This window comes from Polypterus senegalus, chromosome 6, assembly GCF_016835505.1.
Source record: "Polypterus senegalus isolate Bchr_013 chromosome 6, ASM1683550v1, whole genome shotgun sequence".
Classification (NCBI taxonomy): Eukaryota; Metazoa; Chordata; class Cladistia; order Polypteriformes; family Polypteridae; genus Polypterus; species Polypterus senegalus.
The window spans coordinates 63,179,579-63,206,369 of NC_053159.1; the positions used below are offsets into that span (position 1 = coordinate 63,179,579).

The window sequence follows — 26,791 nt, forward strand, 5'->3', positions numbered from 1 at the left end:
GGTCCTGAAATGGATGGCCGGGAGCACAGTTTTACATATGTTACATGGCTCTTGCTTATTTTTAAGCTTTTCATCTTTTATGTACCCAGACTAAGACCATCTTGCCTGCTTTTGCCTCTCTCTAACACAATGTATCGGTACACAGTATTTCTTGACTTTTCTCGTGCTCCTCGCACCGCTGATGCTCAGCTGAAGCGCTGTAGGGTGACGCGAGCCCGGCACGAGCCGGCACCTCCCTCTAGCAGATGGAGTCTCATTCAAGAAGCACTGAAGCGGAATGCAGAGTGACACCACCAGTCTGCTGAAAATGTCTTCAGTCGAATTTCTGCCTTCGTACGTGGGCATACCGCACACGGGTAAGCGAGGAGCCCCGCGCTCGCACAGTGGCTAACATTAGGACTAATCGTGTTTTGTTGTTGAATTTCAGGTGTTTCGTTGGGACTAAGTGCATCTCGTTCGTCCGTGTTGAGTGCGTCGGGAACAGGTAAGCAAGAAAATGCAAGACAGTCGAATCTCCAGATGTCTGTTTCAGGTATGTTTTTTTTTTTTAGGGCTTTGGCCGTTTGTAAATTGACCGGGGGATGAGGCACGAGCCGCGCACGAGCCTTCTTTTGCACTTGTCAAAGCGGAAGCGTCCAGTGCTAAACAGCCTTGTTCGTGAAGTCACGAAAAGCTGAATGGAGTGTATTTAGGTGTGAGTAGCCAGAGCTGGTTTGTTTATTTTTGCGAAGACGATCCAATAAATTTGATATGATTTCTGAAACGTTGCAGTTTCAGATCTAATGTGGTCTTAAAATGTGGTGTATAAAGTGGAAATTGCCGAATTTACTTCCAAATACTCTATCAGCTCATAAGTATACTTTCGAAACCATTACTAGCCTCATTTTGATATTTACTTATACCATAAATTGAAAATACAAACGGCAAAAGGCAGTTCAATTCCTCAATCAGTTTTGCTGAGTTATTTTCCCGATAGCTCGTGTAAGCCGCCAGATCTCCAATTCAGTTATTTAATTCTGAAGTTAGTTCCAGATTTCATCAGTCCTTTGTCTCGCGCCACCTTGAAAGCCTTTCACTTTTGATCTGTCACCTGGGTTCTCGATTGATACATTTGCATCATCTGCATTATTGAATTTGTACAACATTGTTTTTTGGCATTTAGTATAAATGTATCTTTTGCTAACGTAGTGACTATAGAACTGCACATAACTTTGAATTCAGGCTTGATAACACTTTATAAAGGTTGAATTTATTTGTGGGTGTAGTGGGATAAAATGTGCATCACAGAGTAGACGTCCGAGGGCACTAATTGATCCAGTCAGATCAAGAACTCGTCCTGAATGGGATACCATTTATCCTGAAGAGATGTCACTTTTTTCCTTATGCGCTTATTGGTCATTGTGAGCGTTAGTCTTGAGTTCAATACAGAAAAATAATGCCCTAACGTCTGTAGCAACTAAAAATTAAACTTAATCTTCGAAGCATCTAAAGAGGTACATTATATTGGCATAAGAGAAACAGATTGTGAAGTAAGGGCAAAGCATCTAAACTCGGTTAAATAAAGTTTTATAAAAGTAAATACAAATATATGGGGGCGATTAAAGGTGGCCAAGTGGTGGTTCTTTGTCAAGCATTGGTTCTACAAGGAACCACAATCTCCAGTTAAGTGACATCAAGGAAGCAGTTTTCGCAGGTGTTCCGCTCAAGTCGTCAATAGTAAACATTTGCTTGTTTTCAGTGCCGTATCAATGCATCTCTCTCTCTCTCTCTCTCTCTCTCGGTCACTCTCAGAAAGCAAAACTGGAATAAATAGGATTTGATGTAAATAGTATAGCATTGAATGATGTGCTAACAGTAAAGTGGATCCAGTCTTAACAGATGTTCGGTATATAACTAAGTGTACAGTCACTATTGTTTTCCTTTTAGTAATTTAAATATTCACGTTATGGGCTGCTGAAACAAGTAGCCAAGAATCAAAGCTTAAGGCATTTATTAAAATGGAATGTAGATCGTTCTTAAAACCACTTCTTCCATTCACAACTGAAAATGCTTAGTCCAGTTGTATAACCCCAAAGTGCCATTATTGTGCAGACTGAACAATGGCACATTGTGTAGCCAAGGAAGTTAAAATCATACTGTAAAGTATACATTTTAACTATATGTATCAGTTTTAGAAGGGGCACTGATTTCAAATAGCTTCTATCCTTATTAGAAAAAGGAAATTTGTAACTACAAGCTTCACTGGAGGAATATGTTTTGGTTTACATGTTTTTTTCTTTGTTTATTTATTAAAGATGAGGTAATAAAGGTATTATGTAACTCTCACTCAACAACAAATCGTTGTAATAATTAGCCCAAGTCATTACTTAATATTAACGGTCTGAATTTGAGAAAGCTGCCCTAATTTGGGGTGTTGATTGGATTGGCTCCTGCAGACCCCCGTGACCCTGTAGTTAGGATATAGCAGGTTGGATAATGAATGGATAAGAAATGTAATTTACTTCATGAGGCAGAAAGTATATAATAAACCAGAATAAGTGTTATTTGCAATTTATTCTTTAACTGGGTAAAATCTCTAAATCATGATTTGATGTCCACAAACGCACAGAGACAGTTAGAGAGAAATCCCTAGTAGAGGATAAAGAATCAAAAATACTATAATGTTCATAATTACTGAACTTGGGATAGTCTCAACCACACCCCATGTGTTTGAATTTGTCATTTTGAACCTTCTGAGAGTGGCTCATATACGGCTAGGACCACTGGTAAGGAATCAAAAATATATTTCTGATCAGCATCCTCAACGGCATAAAACACTTGCAGATTTCCCCCTTTATTTTGTGAAGAGCAGTAACTTTAACCCATTGTATCCCATTGGGGATGAACCCCTGGGGTTAGTCGATATGACATATATAACTTCAAGTCATTCTGATATTTTTTTCTGAGGGTACGATTAATTTACTCTATCATAAGAATGTAATCTTCTGCACAAGATATGATTCACACATTGCCGGCTTGAGTCCACAGCACCAAAAAATAATTGAGCAAACCCAAAAAGCTTGATGTCTTACAATACAATGTCTTGTTTCAAATGAGATTTTCTCATACCAGTGTGTCAGATGAAGCTGGACAAAAAACTGAAGTAATTTCAAAATATTGCTAAGTAATTCTTATATTCACAACTATAGTCTGTGTAACAGACATTCTATACATTTTTCTGTAGTAATCAAATTTGGTAATGTTATTTAACATTCTTTACATCTCTTCTTAAAAGTTTTACAGAGTCCTTTACATGGACAATTACTTAAATCCTATGAATGGCTTTTATATAACTATCCATAATGTTATTCTAATTAGACCTTAGGGCATATGCTAAAGCGAATTTAGTGCCATCAGTGTTATGGCTTTGCCAGATTTGACAGTGTCATTAAAAAAAAGAGGGGATATTCGACAACCCAGCCCATCTTTGAGAACTGGAGAAAATATGCTGTTTTTGATTCAAAACCCTGACTATAGGCACATGTGTGGGGACCTCGTTAATTTCAACAAGAATGTGTTCAGAAAGGTACAGTATGTGGTCTGATTGAAAGTTAACAAAGGCCAAATCTACCTTTACAGCAGGGAGCTACAAACCGACCTGTTATTTTGATTCCAGTAGGCTTTGTAGGGGAACAGTAGTAGTAATTAACTATGGGGGGTGGTTGTTTACATGAACAGGTGTGTTGAGAAATTAAAATATGGCTTCCCAAGCCAAAACCAACGCCGTATTATTCTTGTTTTAAAATGGGCCGCATCTGTTTAAAAAAAAAAATGTTTCTATATCGAGTCTAATGACGTCATTACGAGTGCCATTTTGAAAAAGGCGTGGCTTCCTAACACTTGGGTGCTGGGTCCATTAAGATACGAGCGAGATTTTCTTTTAACAGGTACATTATACACAATATTACACTTTAATACTGACTCGTTTGTAGATAGTTTTAAACATTTAGCATTTTTAAAGTTAGTCAAATTTAAGTATATTTGCATATGTATTTTAGAACTTGCAAAATAACTGAAAATATATAACAAGACTTAATATGTTAGGGACGCTTTAATAGAATAAACATTTTGAACCCTTAGAATTTAAGAATACACAAAATAGCCCAAATTCTAAGATTTGAATCCGATTAAATGGGACACATCTATAGAAATACTGCCGTTGAAGGTTGATTTTTTTTATTTACTTATTTAAACAAATATTTAATAACCGTCTAAACACGTGTAACGATTTAATTTGTTCTTTGCAGATACCTGATTTGCTTTTAACTTGAATGTGTACGTTTGGCGTTGTGCTATTCAGGCGGCAGACTTTCCAGCACGCGTACAGCACGAGTCTCTTCTCAGCCCACCCCCACCACCACCGCCATCAAACGCCCTCCAACTGTTAGCAGCTCCCTCTGCGTCCACTAATATCCTAAACGGCCTGGTGACATGCAGTCTCTTAACTTCCAGTGTACCTTCGCATACGGGGAAAATCGTACTTTAACCTGAGAACAGTTTGACAAATAAAATAATGAAGTGTTCTGGTGACTTTTATTAAACATGTATCAAATAAGTCGCTAGTATATATATTCCCCTGATTATTCTGTCAACTGACATAAATCAGCTTTAAAAATGCATAAGTATTTTCATAAATAAAAATGTTCATAAGTAGCCCCGTGTGCAGCGTCGGAGGCGGTCGGGGCTGTAACAGAGCAATCCAGTATGAATGAATGAGCCCTGTGATGGACTGGCGCCCTGTCCAGAACGGCATTTTATTTATTTGTTTATTTATTTATTTATTTATTTTTAAAATGGCTGGATCGTTTGAAATAGAAGACACGGGTAATCCTGAAATCGTTGGCAGACTTTGAAGGTATGTTTAGTACTGCATTAGCTTGTACGTCGTTAGACTGGTTAAGCGAGAAAAAAACAGTCAAATTGGATTAGCCAGGCGGTTCCTCGATAGACAAGTTAGAACAAAGGGTTCCTGTTGAATTACGTATCGTAATCCTACTGTAATTGTGAAGTGTGTTTGACAGATTTGTTTATCAAAGAACACGTTGGTTCTAGTTTGTAGATAAATTGATTTTTTATTTTTTTATTTTATTAAGATCAAATAACATTCAAAGAAATTCAAGTTTAACAAAACTAGGTTCGAAACAAATCAAACCACATCTTATAATTGCTGCTCAACAAATTGAAGTTATTAGGCAGTTGCGTATGTTAAGTACTCTTTTATTTTAATAATGTATGGGATTTTGAAATATAACGTTTTTTATTGTGTTTTTAAATGTTACCGTTACCTATTTATATACACATCTAGCGAGCGTTTGATTTCGATATAAAGATTACATTCTGATATCATTTAAATATTGTTCTTGTACCGTTTTAATTAAAAACATATATGTGTTCTTTGGCGACTTCTGACGTTTGAAAGCTTTATCAAATGGAAAGCTGAATGATCGATGAAAGGATTCTATCCATAGGTTATGTAATCATTTCTACAGGTATAGTCAACATTTTGCTTCCCAGCTCCAATGCAAAATCATCCAGAGGTGACAATAGGAGCGGAAAAAATATACAGACCAAACTGAAATCCTATATTTCATTTGAAAATTATTTTGAAAAAAGGTATCGAAATTTCCATTTGAATTTAAATGCCACAAATGTTTGTTAGGATAAATATATATATATAATAAACCTTCTTCTATTATACAAGACTTCCCTGCTTTTCTCCGTTTCTTATTTACTGAATATTGTCTAATAAATTTAGTCCAAGTGGCATGAGTCCGGCACGAGCCAGCAACCTACCCCCCTCCCCCGGCCCCCTTGGCCTGCCGCCAGATGGGACCCAGTCTCCAAAAGGAACTGTAAGGCACGCGACACCAGCACTCAGCTAGCAGGTAGGTCTTTGACCGAGTTTTTCTTTATATTCGTGGAACTTGGACAAATACGGTGAGTTTTGTCATTTGCGTGACATATATACAGTAATATCGGAGGCGAGTACAGTTTCCAAAATAAAAGCAGCATTATTAAGACATGAACATTATTAAAGCATTTATCCTAACGGGAGCTACCGCTCAAAGCCATGCAGCACGCGAACGGGGACGATGACATCGTCTCATATCCTCTCCCTTCTCCGATCCAAAGAACCGATAGCGCGGAGACGGACGGCATCCAGTTTTAACTGCTCCCCGCATCAAGCAGCGTGCGAACCTGCAGTTGCAGTTTCGACGCACTGCGCTGTTGTATTGTGCTGTTAAGACGGCCCTGCACGCGGTTCAATGTTCGCGTTTCTTCGTGTAAATTTCCTCCTCGCGAAAGTGAAAGAAAAGCTGAGATCATTTAAAAACTAGTAATTGAGTTGGACTGAGGCCAGAGGCTTTATAGAAATGTATCATTTTCCTGTTAAATTGTCTTATTACTTAAACAGGTAATCAAATTACAGTACCACCATATTGTGTCTGTAAATGCATAATGTTCACGAGAATTGTTGAAAATCTTTATATCTCAATTATTCTGAACAGGTGCAAATTCTGCCATTCGTATGGTTGACAGAAACCCTAAGACGATTCAAGTCTTTAATACACCGATCTCCCGGCGAAGCATTGTAACATTTCGTAAAGAATCAAGAAAATGTCATTCTTTAACTCTGTGGCTTTGTAAAATTGTTTTGTATTCTGTTATTTAAAAACCCTCAAGTATCTCGTGTGTACTCTTCAAGTTGTAATAAGTCCAATTTGTTGCTCAAACAAGGATGCAGAATTGAACGTGTTTCAAAGGCACATGTTGTCTGAATTGGCTCCATCTCCCTGCTAATCTGCATCGTATAAAATTGATTCAGGATGGCTTCCCAAGCCAAAACCCACGCTATTTTCATAATTATACATTTTGAAAGTGATTGTTTGGAATTATAGCGCATCTGTTAGACTAATTGGCCTGCGTCTGGACACGTCACAATAAAGGGCGTGGTAATGAGTAGCCCGCAATCGGTGCCACACAAAAGCTATTGACTGAAATAAATGTGCGCTTAAACAAAACGTTTTGTTTTTTTTTTTTTGTTTTGAGCAAAGACGTGGAATCCGTGGGTTCTCTGTGCCTTTTCAGCCTTTCCACTTTTACCTTGTGCACCGAGCGTACATCACTTTTTTTCAACCACCTCTCTCTCACTTTCCAGTTAAGGAAAATATAATCAATTAGGAGATCAAACAATTGAACTGAATTATACACGGTACTACATTTATTTGTATCTATGTTTTATAATGTATAAATTAAAACGAGTATATGTAATTTAAACCATTTTAAACTGTTTAAAACATCTTGTTTCTGCGCAAGTTTTCCCTCAGGTTAGTTTTGGTCTGGTACGAGACTGAGTGATATGGGTGCCAAGGTATATCACACTCATGGTCAAGCCCGAGATATGTGGATGTTGAATACTATTTTCCTTTCACGTAAATGTTTTGGTTAAATGTTTTTACTAATGACAATAAACAGTCTTGTTTCATGGTATGAGTGAATTTTAAAAACTATGAATGCAACCTTACCCCTTTAATGAAGCTGCTAGATATGCAGCAGCTGGTCAGCTTTGACAGAAAAATTGTTGCTAGTGCTTGGAATGAAACCGAATCACTGGTGACATTGTGGTTATGATACAGTAACGTTCGTAAGAGCGGCTTGTGTGCCCCGTGGAACCTGGAGCTCCTCGATATAGAAACTGGAAGCGCCCCACTACAAGAACTGCATGTTGCCTGATTAAAGCCAAACAAATTCTTTTGTCAGGAATTTATGTTTCGGGTTAAAAACTACATTTTTACAAGTCATTTTGTTTTTGTCTATTTCCAAATGACGGCGCCACTGTAGATTTTTAATTTTACGCATTTAACAATTGATAGGTTAAAAATTAGATCAATTTATCAGTTTTAATGATGTGTGTTCTTGACCAGAGACGCTGGGATTCAAACTCCCATAAACGGATGGCCAGACTGGGCTGTACAGCACGCAAAAGGTGGACACCCCCAAGCACACTTGTCGAATTAGTAGGATTCTAAACCACTTTAGCCTGAATGTATTTCATATTCAAACCATCTTTTGATCCTTTTTTTTTTTCTTCTTCTTCATGTAAAATAGTATTTATTACTAATTGGTCATTCCAACAGCCTCTGACGGAGTACAGAATAAACGGGACAACGGGTCCTTTCACTGCATGTACATTTACACACATACCGATACTCACAATTTACTCGTTTCCAGTCATCGTTTGGCGAATGAGGATTAATGTGGGAAACGTCAATGCAAAAACAAAAGGTGATTATGCTGGCAGCTTTTTTGTTTGGTTTGTGAGAAAAATGTTGCTGCTGTGACATTCGTATCGGAGGACAAAGCCTGTCCCGATAATGCACTTTTGTTTATATAATAATCTAAAGCTTTTCAAGCTTTAAAACATAAATATAAGATGCAAACACGGGTTGAACTTAAAGAGGAACGCTATTTAGTGAGAACTGGACGTTTTGGAGGTACAGACGACGTAGTTTTAAGCTTGCATGCTCACACGAAGAGGAAACCGGAGGCATTAAAGACCGCTTTAAAAATCCAACTTTAATTAGAAGTCAATGAGCTTTCCACCAGTCGATCATCTTTCTATAGGAAGGAAAAATGAGCGTGTATTCTGCTGTTACAATTGTAAAGAAATGTTTAATCCGTTCTTTCATTATATGGGGCATGGTGGAGCAATGATCAATGAACTCTCCTGCCTCTCGGGTTCTCTCTAGGAGACTGAATTAATTTGCTGGCCCATTGTGTGTGTGTTTGCATGTTCTCCCCATATCTTTTTTTTCTGCTCTTTTCCTCCACGACATAAAATTGTGCATGTTTGGTTAATTTAGCGATTTCTGATTCTTACCACCTTGTGTTGAAAAATTTACACAATCGATGGATGGCAGGCAGTAAGCTTTATTTTTAGAACCGTCATACTATTCGCTTCTTTTCTCGTGTACAATAATGATAAAAGGGAATAATATTACAACCTAGCAAAAGTATATTAGCAGAGTACAGTATGTATAAAAGCAGTGAGGAGTGTTGTAGTGCAGTTCTTGAAGGTAAACCAAATTACTTGTATTTCCATCTTTCCATCTCCATTCCATATATATATATATATATATATATATATATATATATATATTTAATATACAGTTAGGTCCATAAATATTTGGACAGAGACAACTTTTTTCTAATTTTGGTTCTATTCATTACCACAATGAATTTTAATTGAAACAACTCAGATGCAGTTGAAGTGCAGCCTTTCAGCTTTAATTTAGTGAGTTGAACAAAAAGATTGCATAAAAATGTGAGGCAACTAAAGCATTTTTAACACAATCTCTTTATTTCAAAAGTAAATGGACAAATTAAATAACTGGAAATAAAATTTCCATTTCTAATACTTGGTTGGCAATGCTGGCAATGACAGCCTGAAGTCTTGAACTCATGGACATCACCAGATGTAGGGTTTCCTCCTTTTTAATGCTCTGCCAGGCCTTTACTGCAGCGGTGTTCAGTTGCTGTTTGTTTGTGGGCCTTTCTGTCCAAAGTTTAGTCTTTAACAAGTGAAATGCATGCTCAATTGGGTTAAGATCAGGTGACTGACTTGGCCATTCAAGAATTTTCCACTTCTTTGCTTTAATAAACTCCTGAGTTGCTTTGGCTGTATGTTTGGGGTCATTGTCCATCTGTATCATGAAGCGCCGCCCAATCAATTTGACTGCATTTAGCTGGATTTGAGCAGACAGTATGTCTCTGAACACCTCAGAATTCATTCGACTGCTTCTGTCCTGTGTCACATCATCAATAAACACTAGTGTCCCAGTGCCACTGGAAGCCATGCACGCCCAAGCTATCACACTGCCTCCACCATGTTTTACAGATGATGTGGTATGCTTTGGATAATGAGCTGTTCCACGCCTTCTCCATACTTTTTTCTTGCCATCATCCTGGTAGAGGTTGATCTTGGTTTCATCTGTCCAGAGAATGTTTTTCCAGAACTGTGCTGGCTTTTTTAGATGTTCTTTAGCAAAATCCAATCTAGCCTTTCTATTCTTGAGGCTTATGAGTAGCTTGCACCTTGCAGTGCACCCTCTGTATTTACCATCGTGCAGTCTTCTCTTTATGGTAGACTTGGATATCAATTGGCCTACCCCCTGGAGAGTGTTGTTCACTTGGTTGGCTGTTGAAGGGGTTTCTCTTCACCATGGAAATGATTCTGTTATTGTCCACCACTGTTGTCTTCCGTGGACGTCCAGGTCTTTTTGCGTTGCTGAGTTCACCAGTGCTTGCTTTCTTTCTCAGGATGTACCAAACTGTAGATTTTGCCACTCGTAATATTGTAGCAATTTCTCGGATGGGTTTTTTTTCTGTTTTCGCAGCTTAAGATTGGCTTCTTTCACCTGCATGGAGAGCACCTTTGACTGCATGTTGTCTGTTCACAGCAAAATCTTCCACATGCAAGCACCACACCTCAAATCAACTCCAGGCCTTTTATCTGATTAATTGATAATGACATAATGATGGACTTGTCCATACCTGCCCATGAAATGGCCTTTGAGTCAAATGTCCAATTACTTTGGAGCCCCTAAAATGAAGGGATTGTGTTAAAAAAATGCTTTAGTTGCCTCACATTTTTATGCAATCGTTTTGTTTAACCCACTGAATTAAAGCTGAAAGTCTGCACTTCAACTGCATCTGAGTTGTTTCATTTAAAATTCGTTGTGGTAAAGTACAGAACCAAAATTAGAAAAAAGTTGTCTCTGTCCAAATATATATGAACCTAACTTTATGTTTCTCTTAGAATCCTGTGTTTTGGTGTGTAGCAATATTAGTACTCTTAGCAATTTTAATCCTTAATGAAATAAACATTTGATTTTCTTTCTGCTGCTATTCCTCTTCAGTCTAGTCATAGCACAGTGCCTTCAGTTTCCATTTTTTCTCCCTCTCTCTCAGGCTATCCACTTCTCCCCAAAGTATTGTAGACAGAAGGCCTTTTTCTGACTGTAGGGTTCTTCTCCTTGTCAGGACTGGTTTTCATTTTTCCCTGAGGGTACCATTCCAATGCATAGCACAGAATGGTTGTCTGCTTCTAGCATAGATTGCACCTGATCCACTTCAATTCCCTTCTCTGGATAGTATTGAAGATGGGCTGCTGCCAGGTTATCTGCCAGAATTCCTGGTTGGAAATTTGATCTGGCCACCTAATGTACAGGATCTGTCATGGTGAGGTGTTAATGAAGGCATGTGGTCTATGCATTTAGTACATCTCCAGGTCTTTTCCCTATACAGTAGTATGGATTTAACATTTTGGTTAAACCCTTATTTCTCCACAGGTTTCAGGGCAACAAAAGCATGACATGCTTTAGTGATTCACATCTTTGTCCATCCTGTTACACTAACTCTAGTGCCTAAATATGTTCAGCAATCGACATCTTCAACAGTCTACCCATTGATGGTGAGTGGAGCTTCTTGATGGAGTTCACTCATGGACTTTGTCTTCATGATGTTGATCTAGTCCTGTGCTGGTGATACTGAAGCCTGCTGACGATATTGTCACATACAGGCAAAGACAAAGTGCATGTCCTCCAACTTCCAGGTCATAGTCAACTGTATACTCCCAGGCTGATCCATTGTTGTCCTCTGCTACTTATCTTTTTTTAAAAATAAAGTCCTTTAAGACTTGAAAGTTAGCATGAGCAACTGGAAAACTATTAACATTTTGGAAGAATTTGTAGGATTGTCAAATTTAACTAATCTGTTTGGCCTGCAAACGTGCTAATTTCAATGTAACCTTCTTTAATGGTATTTGTGTAGTGCAATTGTACAGTCATTGAAGAAAAACTAATTGGTTCAACACTTGGTATACACTGTGGGTGGAATACTTGTGGGAAGCAATGTTTCATTCTTATACTGTATATAATTATACACACTTGGTTATAGTATTTAAAATTGTCTTTGGTAAAACATTTTATACTTTTATGATAATGCATCTACTTTTAATGTTTTACCTTTCTCTGGATTTTCCCCCTTTTTCACAGACTCCCATAATGAAGTTTTTTTTTTTCCCCAACTGCCAATGAGCTTTTGATAGGCAGTGCAAAGTCACCATTTTGCAGTATTTAAGGTATTGAGCATGCTTGTGTTTCCCTGTATATTTAAGTTTGGACGGTGACTTATGTGTATCTTGTGTTTATGTACAACCTTTAAAAATAAGGGTTGAGATTTTTGCTTTAAACATTTAATCAGTTGTATTTGCCCCCACAAACAAAGCTCAAACCATAAGATTGTCTACCCACACCACAGAAGGGTATAGTGCATGTTTTGATCACTGGAGGCTGATGAACAAGCAATCAAATATGAGGGCTATCGGTGCAGAAATGAAATGTTAGAAATACGGTGGTGACTGGTTAAAATCGTCTCGGGGTTTAAGTTTTGGAATGACTGTATTCTCTGTTTCATATTGTGTGGGGACTGGACAACCCTTTTGTCCACATTTTTATAGTGCCGCTAGAGTAATCCCTGCCTTGATCGGAACTGCATGAAACAAGGCCTATTAATGAGCTTCTGCAGAACCTCTGTATAAACCTATGAAAATCTGCTATTTTTAAAAATGTGTTTAAGAGGGCGATATTCTGGGTCTTTGACATAATCACGCAGAAATGTTGACCATAATGGGACATACTGCTTATTTAGGTGCCTTACCAACTTATTTTTGATGTAAAATGGGAAAATAGTCTTTTTTTGTATTCAAAATGCCAAGTTTATTTGGTTCAAGTAGATATTTTAATATATTGAGCCCATTAAAAACCTATCTTTTGAGCAGTAACAGAGTATGACGTTAAAAATAAAGGCACTAGAGTGGTTTGTCAGACTGGTGCCATAGGGGAACCATCCACATGAAAGTTCCAGAAAGAACTCTTCTATTTAGCTCCATCACAGGTCCTTGAATTGGTGATAACAGATTTATGAAATACCATTGGCTTCCCAGTTTTAAAAGAACTCTTGTTGCATACAGCCAGGCCAAGTTCAGGTTTTCATGAGCTGATGTATCTGCCAGGTGGCCAAATATGCAGTAAAGATTTATCACCATATTGGTAACTTTTTAAAAAGAATAAAGAACCTTCAACTTTATAGGGAAGGAACTGTGCAGGACAAAGAACCATTTCATCAAGCAGTGATTCTGAGTAACCACAAGTGGCAAGCTGAAAAGATGGGGCAAATACAATTCTAACTAGAAAGGTACCACATTTGGAGGTTTAGTTGGAATTTAAACTCGCAAAAACAGGGAGAACGCGAAAAAGCCTAGGAAGCAGTGCCAAGTTGGCCATTTTAGCACAGGATTTGCCATGTTGCAAATGTCGGGGGGCAGGTTGGGTAGAGGCATGTGCATGATGATATTTAGACCGTGAAACGGTTTGTGCTTGTTCAGATTCAGCAGGCAATATGTATCTGTAAATCGGGAATTCCCATAATTTCTGCGCACTACGTTTATTTTCTGCTTAAGACTATAATGAAGTGGTCAGCTGGGCTGGATTTGAAATCCCATACCCAAGCCAAAACCCAAGCTAAGTGAGATTCACATCTGGCCTCACAACTTTGCAGACAAAGAACTTTTCTTTCTAAGAATAAAGGAGACTAGGATTTACATAAGGATTGTGATTTAAACTTCCCACGAGAAAGAAATCCCAGAAACGAGAATCCTTTAACATACGGCGAGACTATAATGTGTCCGCGTTTCCCTGTGAATTTGTAAAGTTAGCTGTCGAAGTGGTATTTTACATTTTAACTATATATCTGGAGATTAAACAATAAATATACATGTAGTTAAAAGAAAAATATGTATTCCTCCGCATATGCCATAATAAAGTACGCCACTGTGATTTTATAATACAGATAATTTACAAATCGGATTCTATGTCCTCTTATGTATGAAAAGATTTATGTGTGCGCGCGTGCATAACTGAATACCCACGCTGAAAAATTCTGGTTTTGAAGATGGATTGAACGTCTGTGGGATGATCCAAAGGCGCGTTTTTCAAATCGGGCGCCTTTTGTTTGTCCCTGTGCTGTTTGTCCCAAGGGAGGCCTGCCCCCGGCACGAGAGCGACACGCGCCTGCCAGCTGGTGTCCCGGGGATCAGATTTAAATAACCCGTTTTATATTTGACTCGCGAAGGCGGGGTGCGAGTGATAGCATAATGTTCCGTCAGAAATCAGTTTGTGTGGTGTGTGTTTTTTGAGCAACTTGTGTCCAACCAGTAACAGCGCCTATCGTTCTACGCCTTGTACTCGTAAACCCATTCATGCGGAGTTGGCGTCAAGTGATAAACTGAAAGTTACTGCCACATCGTAGCTGACATTTTCTAAGCAAAGTCCCGAAAACAGGATACATATAACGCATAAGCCGTGAATTAAAACAATTTTATAAAATACGACTTTCTTAAAAGTTGCCCTTTGTAAATGACTGAGGAACGCGTCCAACCATCTGTCTTTTTATTCCATTCAGTAAGAAAATTGTTGTGCTCGGTTACTCGTTTTTTTATAAAGTAATCGGACTGCGACTCACGCTACTTTCAACTTGTTACTTTGCCGCTCTCGAGATTGTGTTGCTGTGTTTAGCAATGTACGTTCAGCTCATCAACACATTTAAGATTTCGAAATATCCTGGCTGAAATAATTTTGTCTCATTAAGGAATAATACGATCGCCTGAATATTTTGCCTCTTGAAATGTATTTTGTAGACGTTTCTACTCAGGTCTTCTAACTGTGTGTGCGAAGCAAATACAAGCGCTGGCTGAAAAAGTGCAACGGACTTGCGCAGACTATATCGGCAGTAAAGGGTTTACATGGCTACATATTCGAGTTATATGCGGAGAAACCAACCTCTGTTAACCAGTTGTCTTTACCCAGAGTAAGGGTTTATATGGCATTTATATATAAAAGGGTTATTGACGCGCATGTATTCGCCTGTTTTCACAGCAGCTTAATCCACTCCATGATTGTGATTGCAGTCCATCTCTGCTGCATTGGCCGCAAACAAAACCCTTAGCTGGGGCGTCGGTTCATCCAAGGGTCTGCTTGCGTGGGTTCTCATTAAGATGTAGTATAACCCAAAGGGTCAGACATTCTTAACAAACGTTGCGATGCCAATGGCTCTGTGAACTGCATTGTAAATTTTAGCTGGGTAAAATGTTCAATGAGACACCTCTCTAACAGCGTTAGAAGTCGATACAACAAGTAGCAAGTTGTCACCTCCATCTTTTGGTAATGTTTTCTTTAGTCTGATCTCCAAAATGTGTTAATACCTCGATATTTAATGTCATTCTCGTTTGGCCCTCTTTCGAAATCGGGGGGTTGGGAGGGATATTTCTTTTCCGAAATTCGATGTATGTGTTTTAGGTTTAATATTTCTGAAAACTTTTTCATTGGTTTTAAGTTTGAAAGGACTTGACAAATAACATTTAAAATGTACTGTTTTCTTTGTTCTTAAATGTGTTATTAACGGAAACTCACAATGTAATTGTCGATGTGATACTGTCTGGGTTAGGCTGTACAATGCACCGGGGTTACAGTGCTGTCTATGTTTAGGTTAATTCAATATAAAGAAGGGACATGTAGACTCGTGTCATAATGTGACTGTTCTGTGCCCCCACCCCCGTTTATGACGTCTGAAGGCGCGTGGCTGAGGCAGATTATTAATCCCTTCAATTTGCAGTCCTCCACCTTCCTCTTGAATGGTCCATGGCGCTCGGTAGGAAGATTCTCTTTACGCTTGGTGGGAGTGGGGAGGGTTACTTGATTTGGAAAAGATGCATTCATTGTGCCTGTTGTCGGTCATTTTATTAAGATGTTGTCCTCTATTTGTCAGTTTGTGTATTAATTTAATTTTCGGCTTTGAAATGGATGAGAGTGGGCTGTGCTTTTTACGCACTGGTTCCAGCCTGAATCCTTGTCCTACGAGGATAATCTCTGGCTCCCGCGACTCTTGGACCACATCTGTCTGGAAAAAATCAATCAATTTTGTAAAAACGATCATTGGTATTTTATACATAGTTCAAATATAGAATACTGTATCCTTGTACATACTGTATTGAAATACGTCAAATGGCTGCGTCGTTTAAAATGATATAATTTACAATGAAGCGCCATAAATGTGTAGAACGAGTTGATCATTTGAACCAAATTAGGTTCAAATTCTGTTTATACGGGAATATTGAGATTCTGTGCTTTAGTAGTTTTCAACTACAGTATAAATGTTCGAATCCTGCGGTTGAACCAGAATAACGTAATGTATCTTCTATCGTTACTATATGAAATGCTGTGGAGTGTGGCCAGCCTTCACAGGTTTTATGGGTCCGATATTAAATATGAAATTGGCAGACTCTAGTGCGACTTATAAAATCGGCATTCCTTGCAATAGTATAACACACACCAACCCTCTAACTCACTCTTTTATGGCCCTTCTAAATGTTCTGCAGTCATAGATCCACCTAGTAATACGCTCGTGTTCACGCACAGCCTTAAAAAAAAAAAAGCAGAGGTGCCAGAGTGGTTCTTCAGACCGATGCCATATAGGGGAACCGCTTTTGGGTGCCAAAAGAACTGTCCACATGAAGGTTTCAATAAGCATTTTCTTTAGATCTGCATCTGGTAACATGATAACAATGAATAGATAATATTTTGAAATTCCAGTGGGTTCCTGACTGTTTACGAGCATAAGCACAGGCCAAGTTCAGGTTATCTAGTTCATATATGCTTTATCCTGCTAGACAATCGTCTATATATTACTGTGAGGAAAGCTATTCACTCGGCTCGGGACCCCCTCTTGGGACGCAACTCCGGCTGCTCCATTCGCGACAGCGTGTCGGTTAAACATAGAGGTATCGGGAAGGTCTGCTTTACACCGTCACAAAGGGAATGGAGATCAGTAGGAGTGTATTCTACATTATTCTTTATTAAAGGGTCATTCTGCGTTCAAATAATTTCAACAGTGTAGTGATCGGCGTCTTGCCATTTATCCTTTCAGTTATACGTGCAAAACCAAGAGTTGTAACTTAGACATGATCAAACTTTTTTTGTGTTGTTTTATAACGTTGAAATGCAAACTAAACTTAACTCTGCCTGTGTTGCACTATGCTGCCGTCTGCGCACCCTTTACATCTGCTTATTTGGCTGACGCCTTTATCCAAGGCGTCTTTGTTTACATTTCTTTTGGTTTTACAATTGAAGCACAGGCAGGTCAAGTGACTTCCTCGGGGTCACACAGTGTCGGTAGCAGGATCTGCACCCCCAGCCACAGGGTCTGAAGTCCAAAGCCTTTACCACTACACCTCACTGCTTAAATAAACAGAGAAAGAAATCGACACACACGTTTCTGTTGTTCTACACCTTTTTCTTTGATCTTCAGTTATCCCGCTGCATCCCCTGTGTGCACATTTGAATGGCGCTGCCTTTCTTACAATTAAAGATTTCTCTTTTATCCACGTATTAGTAACCTTTTGAAAGCGCAAAGAACTCTTGCCAGAATGAAATGGTTCTTTAGTTCCTGTCAAGTAAGGGTTTTGTGAGGAACTGCATAGCGCAATAAAATGTCATTCCATAAGGAACCGTTACTTTTAAGAGCGCTGTCAACTAGAAGAAATATATGGCGAAAAAATTAAAATAATTTAAAGAACAGAGCCTTTTGCAGAGAAGAATGCAACTTAGTATTTTAACGCTAAGTTAAAATAGGCTAAAATGGTGAACTTAAGCAATAGCACTTAAAATTGTGGAATGTGAATTCAACATTCCAAAGCCGTGTCAAAATTTGCAGGTTCCTATTTTATGACGTATTATTTTGTGTAACGGGCGGCACGGTGGCGCAGTGGGTAGCGCTTCCCGGGTCCTCCCTGTTTGCATGTTCTCCCCGTGTCTGCGTGGGTTTCCTCCGAGTGCTCCGGTTTCCTCCCACAGTCCAAAGACATGCAGGTTAGGTGCACTGGCGATTCTAAATTGTCCCTTGTGTGTGCTTGATGTGTGTGTGTGCGCGCCCTGCGGTGGGCTTTGCCCTGCCTGGGGTTTGTTTCCTGTGTTGGCTGGGATTGGTTCCAGCAGACTCCCGTGACCCTGTATTTAGGATATAGAGGTTTGGTTGATGGATGGATTTTGTGTAACCAGCTGCTGTGTTCACGGTTAAACACTACAAGTGCTTGGCAGATTAATGGTGGTGAGGATTTGTTGCATGTACAGCAAAGTAACTCATTTTCGTTTTGTTTTCGTCTACAGCTTCGCTGTCAAGGTTCCGTTCATGGAAAGAAGAGATTCTTTGAGGGAATAAAAGGTAGTAGTTTCCTATACATTTACAGCAATGTTGACTTATGTTAAATATGTTTGTGCCCAGTGGGGGGCTAGGCGGTCTCGTGGCCTCGGAAACCCTGAAGATTATTTTTAAATTTTTTTTTTTTTTTTAACTCCAGCCCTCTGGAGGTGTTTGTTTTTTCTGCCCTCCTTGACATCGGACCTTTACTTTATTCTTTGTTACTTAATATTGTCTAATCTTATATATTATAAACGTTCTTCATCTTGTTAAGCACTTTGAACTACATTTATATGAAAAAGTGCTATATAAATGTTGTTGATAGCTCTCATGTCTAATATAGTAGCGGTCATTTTAATTTACTGACTCTTAGTTTAGTAGACCGGGGTTCGCTTCCCGGGTCCTCCCTGCGTGGAGTTTTGTATGTTCTCCCCGTGTCTGCGTCGGTTTCCTCCGGGTACTCCGGTTTCCTCCCACAGTCCAAAGACATGTAGGTTGGGTGCATTGGCGATTTTAAATTGTCCCGAGTGCGTGCTTGGTGTGTGTGTGCCCTGTGGTGGGCTGGTGCCCTGCCCAGGGTTTATTTCCTGCCTTGCGCCCTGTGTTGGCTGGGATTGGCTCCAGCAGACCCCCGTGACCCTGTAGTTAGAATATAGTGGGTTGGATAATGGATGGATGAATGGATAGTTTAGAAAAAATTTAAAATGTTTGAAGTGAAACAGTCGTTAAGTGATTCAGCACCTTGGACAGATATTTTGCAGCGGACGTCTGTGACATTGTTAGTACTGTAATTCACTTTCACGTACTGTAGTTTTTCCTGTTTTGGTTATATATAATTTAGGTTTACCAGCTCCTTTCGGAGTCGGTGGTTTTATTTTGGTTGGGTGCATTGTAATGATAAATGTGTTTAATCATTCATATATTGAAATTGTTACAGTGTCTATAGTCGAAAGCACACCGATATTTTGAAATGTGCAAGTTAAAAATTAACAGCTTGCAGGTAGTACAACTAGGAGATCCAAGGAAGCCTTTCAAATTTACTGGGGTAGATTAGTGCGCTGCAGGTATGCACGTCATACTAACAGGTGCGATTTAAAAATTCAAAGGTAGGCTTCCAACGCACTCTAATCAATAAGTATATCAAAAATATATAGTGAAACGAATCAATCAGTAATGCTAAAGACAACATAACTGCCAATTTTTTATATCGATCAGTTTTGTAACCCGCCTGTTTTGTCTCCTTGCAGGGCCGCTATGTGTTGTCCATGACTCTGGACCAATCTCTCTGGACTCCATGTCGTGGCACACTCTGACTCGCCATTAGGATGGCATTCATCCATCCATTGTCCAACCCGCTATAACCTGCCACAGGGTCGCGGGGGACTGCTGGAGCCAATCCCAGCCAACACAGGGTGCAAGGCAGAAACAAATCCCCGGGCAGGGTGCCAGCCCACCGCAGGGCACACACACATACACACACACACACACCAAGCACACACTTGGGACAATTTAGGATTGCCAATGCACCTAACCTGTATGTCTTTGGACGGTGGGAGAAAACCGGAGCATCCGGAGGAAACCTATGCAAACTCCACGCAGGGAGGACCGGGAAGCGAACCCAGGTCACCTTACTGTGAGGCAGCAGCGCTACCACTGCGATTAGGATGGCAATTTTTTTTTTAAACTTGTCTAGCCGTTATCAGTTGAGTCCTCCAGCACCCCATTTAGAACTGTTTTACAAACTGCTGTCTAGAAAGCTTCAGTTACCTGTATAAACACAATGATTTAGGTCAGTCATTGGGATTCATAATCTTGATAGACATCTGATTAGCCAGATTGGTGCTTTTTTTTTTAAGTGAAATTGTTGATAAAATACAATGTGTCCATACTGTAGCAGGATGCTGCTTGCAACAAGACCCACACAGAATGTACTCGAGTTACTGCGCTGAAAAATTAGTCATATTTGAAATGTTCGCTGGAAAGTTTTTTTTTTTTTTAAAATAATGCTTGCATTTCTAAGCATCATGCGCTGATGCCCTGAACAGTCAGATGTGTGGCAGTGACTTTGTGGTACTGAGGTTAGTATACAGATAGTGAGGATGGATTACACTGTGCATCTGCATTTATTGAGCATTAATGGAGACCTTAGGACTTTCCTCTGAAATCTGAGGAAGTGAAAGAACTGATGAGCCTTGCCTTCTTCACCATAGCTAAGGTATGTTGTATTCAATTCAAGCCATTGGTGATTGTGACTCCAAGAGATTTTAAAGATAGCTTTCCACATTCACAGCATTCCTGCTGATGCAGATGGAAGTATGTTGTGGCTGAAGTTTTCTGAAATCTGAGGAACTTCTTGTTTTCATTAATGTTATGGGAGGAATTGTAGTCTTGACACCACTGAATCAGAAAGCAAATCCCTTCTCCACACCATCTCTTCATTGATTGAAGTCTATAATGCTGGTGTTGGAGATGGATCTGTGCCGATGCATGCTGTTCTAGATTAACAAAGAGTACATTGGGGGTTCATTACACTATATTAAGGATGATGCCTTCATTGAGGATCAGTGTGGTAGAAATGGTGGTGCCAAGAAACATGTTGATCTCTGCCATATTAAGAAGCCCAACATATAGCTCCAATAATTTGTCCCAATTCCAGCCATGTGGTGCTCAGATTATCAATGGCAGTGTCTTGGTAATTTATTATCCAGATGTGCCAGGATGCCATGAACTACAAGATAATTGGCTTTGCCAATATGAAAATCTGAGGTATTCCATATGAACTGGAATGCTATGTGTGGTATGTTTCAACAGAAGTCCCTTAATTAACAATTGAAGTGAATGCACGTCCCCAGAGCCAGCTTCTGTAGCCGAGGATTGGACTGCCAAGGTCCCCACCTTTGGTCACCACCGCTCGGGCATCTGATCAGGATACCTCCCGGACGCCTCCCTGGTGAGGTGTTCCGGGCATGTCCAACCAGGAGAAGGCCTCGGAGAAGACCCAGGACAGGCTGGAGGAACTATGTCTCCTGGCTGGCCTGGGAACGCCTTGGGATTCTCCCGGCTAGAAGAAGTGGCCGGGGAGAGGAAAGTCTGGGCCTCTCTCCTCAAGCTGCTGCCCTGCGACCCGACCTCGGATAAGCGGAAGAGGATGGATGGATGAATGGATGAATGGATGGATGGATGGATGGATGGTGAATGCAAATGGTCTGTAATAACTGAGGCACTTTACCATTGTTTTCTTTGGTACAGGGATAATTGTGTTTTTGAAGCAGGAGAAAACAATTTTCTCATTGAAACATTGAAATGCAAGTAAAAATGACAAAACTGCAATTATATAGTGTTTATGTGACTTTTTGAAAATATAACAGCCTAGAGGTTTATACCTGATGAAATGTTTAGAAATCTGATGAATTTGATTGGATTGGTATTCTATTTAGTATACACAGTTTGTATCTATGCATTTGTTTACATTTTATTTATTTTTTTAAATGCATACTTTGGCACATTTATTTTATATAAATCATGACTGCTGCTATATTCGGGCCCCAGCTTATAATTGTATTGATTAACTTTGTTTACCTGAGGTTATACTTCCATCTCTTACAGTTCAGTGATATGGAAATATGCAACATATTGCTTTGCTACTTTACTAAAGTATGGATGATCCAGTTTCTGGTTAGGAAATTTTGTTATTTTCATAGGCACAATATTATACAGAAACCATTTGAATCTGGTTAGGGGGAGTTGTATACTCATCTAAATGTATACCTACTATCATCTCGGTTTCCACTGAACCACATTCCAGTTCCTCATGTTTTACACTCCTGCTTCTGTGCTGGAAGCAGAACTTTTGATGTGATCCAGCACTCCAAAGTAATGGTAAACAAGCATGCATCTAGTGTCTTAATGGAGTATCGCTGTGATCAGAGTGTTACTACTCCAGAGTGGGCAGGTGCCATGTTGAGATTTGTAGTAAATGTTGCCTAATCCTTGCTTTTTCAAATCCATAACAGCAATAAATAAACCCAGCAGGATATAAACATTGATACTTTGTCATGATGTTGTAGAGGCAATTTACTTTGGCTTGCAGGGACATATAAACAGTAGACATTAAAACTATGGAGAACTCTTGGAAGATAAAATGAGTAGTGCTTGATCAATAAATACTTCAAGTCAGGTGAGTAGTTTGTGTCTAACATCTGTGAATTACTATCACTTGACAAATCGGTCTGATTAGAGGATAGCTAGAAAAGTCATTTAACAGTATCTCACACCCCTGTGTCTCTGGGTCAACCATGTTTCTGAGAAACTGAATTCTGATCTTCCTGATGATGTTCCATGGTGGCAGTCTTTCTCTAAAAGGATTTGTTATCCAGCAACCAAACATAGCCCAGAAAAATGCTGGGCTGAAGAGGTCCACAGGTGCAGAGTTGGGAATTCTCCAGCTAAAGACAAAACAATTTCCATCTGGTTGCTGGCTAATAATGGTTGTGTTTAATGAAGTAAGAGCATTCCCCACATACATACTTACAAACATAATTTGCTAGAAACAGTCACATGAAATAGGCAAAACTGTTGGAACAATGGCGGGCAGCTTAGTACTGTGGGTTATAGTGCTTCTCCACATTTCTAAGTGACTTGATTCAAGTTACTGTCCCAGTGGAGTTTGTACATTCTTCTTTATCCATTCCTACTTGCTTTCGTACCAACCCAATGTTTTAGGCCTAAGTTTCAGCCATAGTAAACTTTCACACAAATAATAGTTTTAAGTAGTTAAAAAGCTGTATGGTTTAGCACAGGAACTTTAGTTGGGAGGTACTGCCCTTATGATCCTTTACTACTAGCCTAGAGTGGGTATTGGGAAAATGTTTTTGACTGCTGAAAATTCTGCATGAGCCAAGCAACTTTCTGTAATACTTTGCTATCATGAACTGCATAATTGTGGCATTGGGGCATTGATCGTCTATTTTTTTTTTTTTTGGACACAGATTTTTCTAGTTATCTAAAAAAGTGTAGATGAATTCAGATGACTAGCAAGAGGACTGAGGCTTCTGGTATATCTGTGCAGTGTCTTTATTGATGAAAATGGTAGCATGGCCCCATTACTTCTCTTTGAAACCAATGACAAATTAAGTGACACTAAGGAGGCGATGGAATTGTCCCAAGCATCTTACTTATGATTAACCTAAATTATGCTGAAGTGTCCTCTGCAGGAATAAAGATGGAACTTGAGTGGTGTCTGATCAGATAGTCCTAAGAAAGTGAAGGAGCCGAACTCATTGTGAAAGGCTACTCTGTTCAAGGTGGAGTGTTCATGGTGGAGATGTTTGCCTAACTTCTATTGACAGGCACACTCTAGTCCAAATGTAAAACCCAGTTATACATTATAATAGCATTGTTGGTTACTGCTTTTATCTTAAGGTGCAGGGGCATGCATTTGATTCTCACCCTGGTTTCCATCTGTACACCTTCTCCCCATGTCTGAATGGTTTCTGCTTCTGTATATGATTTTCTAGCAAGAATGGGAACTCCTGAAAGGAATGTATGTGTCTGGCCAGCAATGAACTGTATGGTTCCTGGCTTACACCAATCATTTGCATATTAGAACAATTTTCACAGGAGCAGGACCTTCAGCCCAACAATGCTTTTAAATCTTATTGACCTAGTGTCCAAAATAACAAAGTTGAGTTTTGAAGACTTGAAAGAACATGCCTAAGGTAGGTTTAGGAACTGAGTGGTCAGCATTTAATGTAATTTAATTTAATCCTGATGAAGACTAGACAGCTGAAGTGTGGGAATAACCTTTAACTTTTTTTTTCTTTTGCAGATGCATGCCGATGCAGCTCTACATTACTATGCATATATTAGAGTTCCTCTTCTGTATGAATTTTTTTTTTTTTTTTGTGTACAACTTTTGTGCGGTAATATGCAAACTGGTATTCTCACCAATCCCTGAAAGCACTTAATTGATTCAAGAACTGCTCTGACCCACACAAAGACTTTATCATCACTCACTGAAAATAATGTAGGTTTTTGGCAAAAATTGTACATCTATTTCAAACTCTAATTCAATATGCAAGCAAGAGATGGTGGTTTTCTCAGGTGATTTGGATCAGGGTTGTAATCTACATTTAAAGTTTATTTCATGTAATTATACAAAAACACAATCATTATGCCTAGTCTTGTAGAAGCCTAAACCGCACGGTAAAGATGGTTAGGGAGCTGTGCATTGATGATAATACTTCTCCAAAATGTAGCTTTCTGTTTAGAAAAATTCAGATGCTCTGACTTGTTTAGCAGATGTTAAACTGATTTTCATTTACTCGCATATAGCTGTTTCAAGACAGACAACTACAACTACAGGAAAATGTTAGAATGACTCAGTTTATTTAAAAAAATGCCCTGAGTGTTTATGCAATGCTTTTATTAGATTCTAATCAATAAGATCCCTTCTGAAAGCAGAGTCTGCAGTTACTTAACTGCTGCTGACATGATCAATCCAGTGTTACTCATTGCGTCCAGAAATTTTTGGAACATGTGGTCTTAGTTGAGCTGACTTAAAATAATATGTTAAACCTTTTGTATTTTTTTGTTTTTTTGTCTCTTGTGTCAGAATATTCTTTTGGCAACATTCTGTATTGTTCATGCCAATCAGCCTACTACTTAAGTAACTTGCCTTATTTTATGAAGGCAGATAGCAATACTGTATGTACAACTGCCAATAATCTTATTCAATAAACATTCAGTATGCACTAGCAAGACTAAACAGTAGTTAGTGCAGTTACCTTATAGAGCTAGAATGTTGTGTGTAAATCAAATATAGTTAAACGATTGTGGTGTTTTTACATTTTCCTTGTGTAGGGTTTAATAGAAAATTCCTCCCACATCTTAACCTAGGTTTAATTAATCCTCTGCATTGAAGTGTGTGTGTGCACTTTGATGGATTAGAAGTTTAAATAGATGGATGGGCTATAAAGTGTACATGTTTGTCTGTAGACACCTAGATGATCATTTCTACATAAGCGCAGTGGACTTTAAAAGATATTTAAATATTACATCATCTTTGCAAATTCCTTTAACATCCACTGAACCTGTTTTTCACTTTACGTGCCTACATGTTAATGTATTGATGTATTTCTTCTTAAAATTGAAAAGGAAACCATCTCACTGTTAACAAAAAGCAGTGGATTGAGGATAATATATTCACACCTTGAATAATGCCTCTTTCTGTCACTGGATAAAAATCAAACTTCAATAACAAAAAAAATGCAATTTGCCACTGGAACATATTAGTTCTGCTTATGCTGTGGTCTGAAATCCACCAAGCAGTAGGTGATATCTGGAAATGTATGTATGATTTTAAGATGTCATTTTTTGTGCTTATTTTGCAAAGTCCATTCATTTTCCCCATCCATTTCCTAATTCATCTCTGTACTGTTGAATATTACACCAAACTGCAACTGTTCCATAAGTCTGGAATCATAGGGCCTGCTGTCTGCTGCTGGCTTATAGTTAAATTCTGGGATGACATCTCTTTGACCGATTTCAAGGATTATTTGAAAGAGTTTTATTTCTTCTGTACTCCAAGATCTTGGTACTACAAAAAATGTTATTTTTTTTCTATGATTTGTGATGCACGGAGCATTTTATGAGCTGGTCTAAACTTACAAATGCAGTAAGTTTAGTTTCATGGTAGATTTAAGCTGTATTTGTTTAATTGTGTCACTGCATAGCCAAACCTATACTTGGCATACTTTACCAAAACCGTTTGGATTTTTCTCTTTGCTTACTCACTATTCATGTGTGAAGGTAACCCATTTTGACCATAATAGTGTTGTACACTTGAATGCTCTTTGATCCCAGTGGAGCAGCAGATGTGTGTCTTTGTGCCAGAGACTAATTTGAATAACTGACACGCTTTCGGCGCGTGCGGCCGCTGGTGCAGCCAGGCACAAGTAATGTGGGAGGATAGAAGCAGGTGGTCTCTAAGAGATTATTAATTGTCTCACCCAGGGACAGCGCCATAAATATGAATGTTCTCCCAATTAAGCTGAAGGGTGCCTTTTTTGAATGATAACTGTCCCTTCTGAGTCTTAAAAAATAAACGGAGAGGAGCTTGTCAGATAAAGTTGATGACAATCATTCAACTCATGTTACTAAACGTCTTTATAATAAAGTGGTCTTCACATGGTTGTTATCCTACAGCTTATGAATGTCTCCGAATTAGAAGCACATCTTAACCTTCAGTGCTATTTGTTTCAGCTTTACTGCTTTCAAAGAAAAATATGTCTGTATAACATGTTTGTCATTTTGAAGTGTGAATTTCTTCACAGATAATAAGAATTTAAAATTAATGCTTGTTACTTTAATGCTCAAGAAGAAGCAAGCCCAACACACAGGTAGGAAGTGAGATCAAAAATAAATCTACAAGTGCAAAGAT

The 26,791-nt window shown here is 38.9% G+C and overlaps 1 long non-coding RNA gene across 1 annotated transcript; it reads left to right on the plus strand.

Annotated features, from left to right (window-relative positions):
- The first annotated feature begins 272 nt into the window (after positions 1 to 272).
- On the plus strand, positions 273 to 25,182 carry LOC120530532. The gene is made up of 4 exons (XR_005633984.1): positions 273 to 356; positions 428 to 484; positions 18,321 to 18,375; positions 24,179 to 25,182. It is a non-coding gene; the product is annotated as an uncharacterized LOC120530532 (long non-coding RNA).
- The last annotated feature ends 1,609 nt before the right edge of the window (positions 25,183 to 26,791 follow it).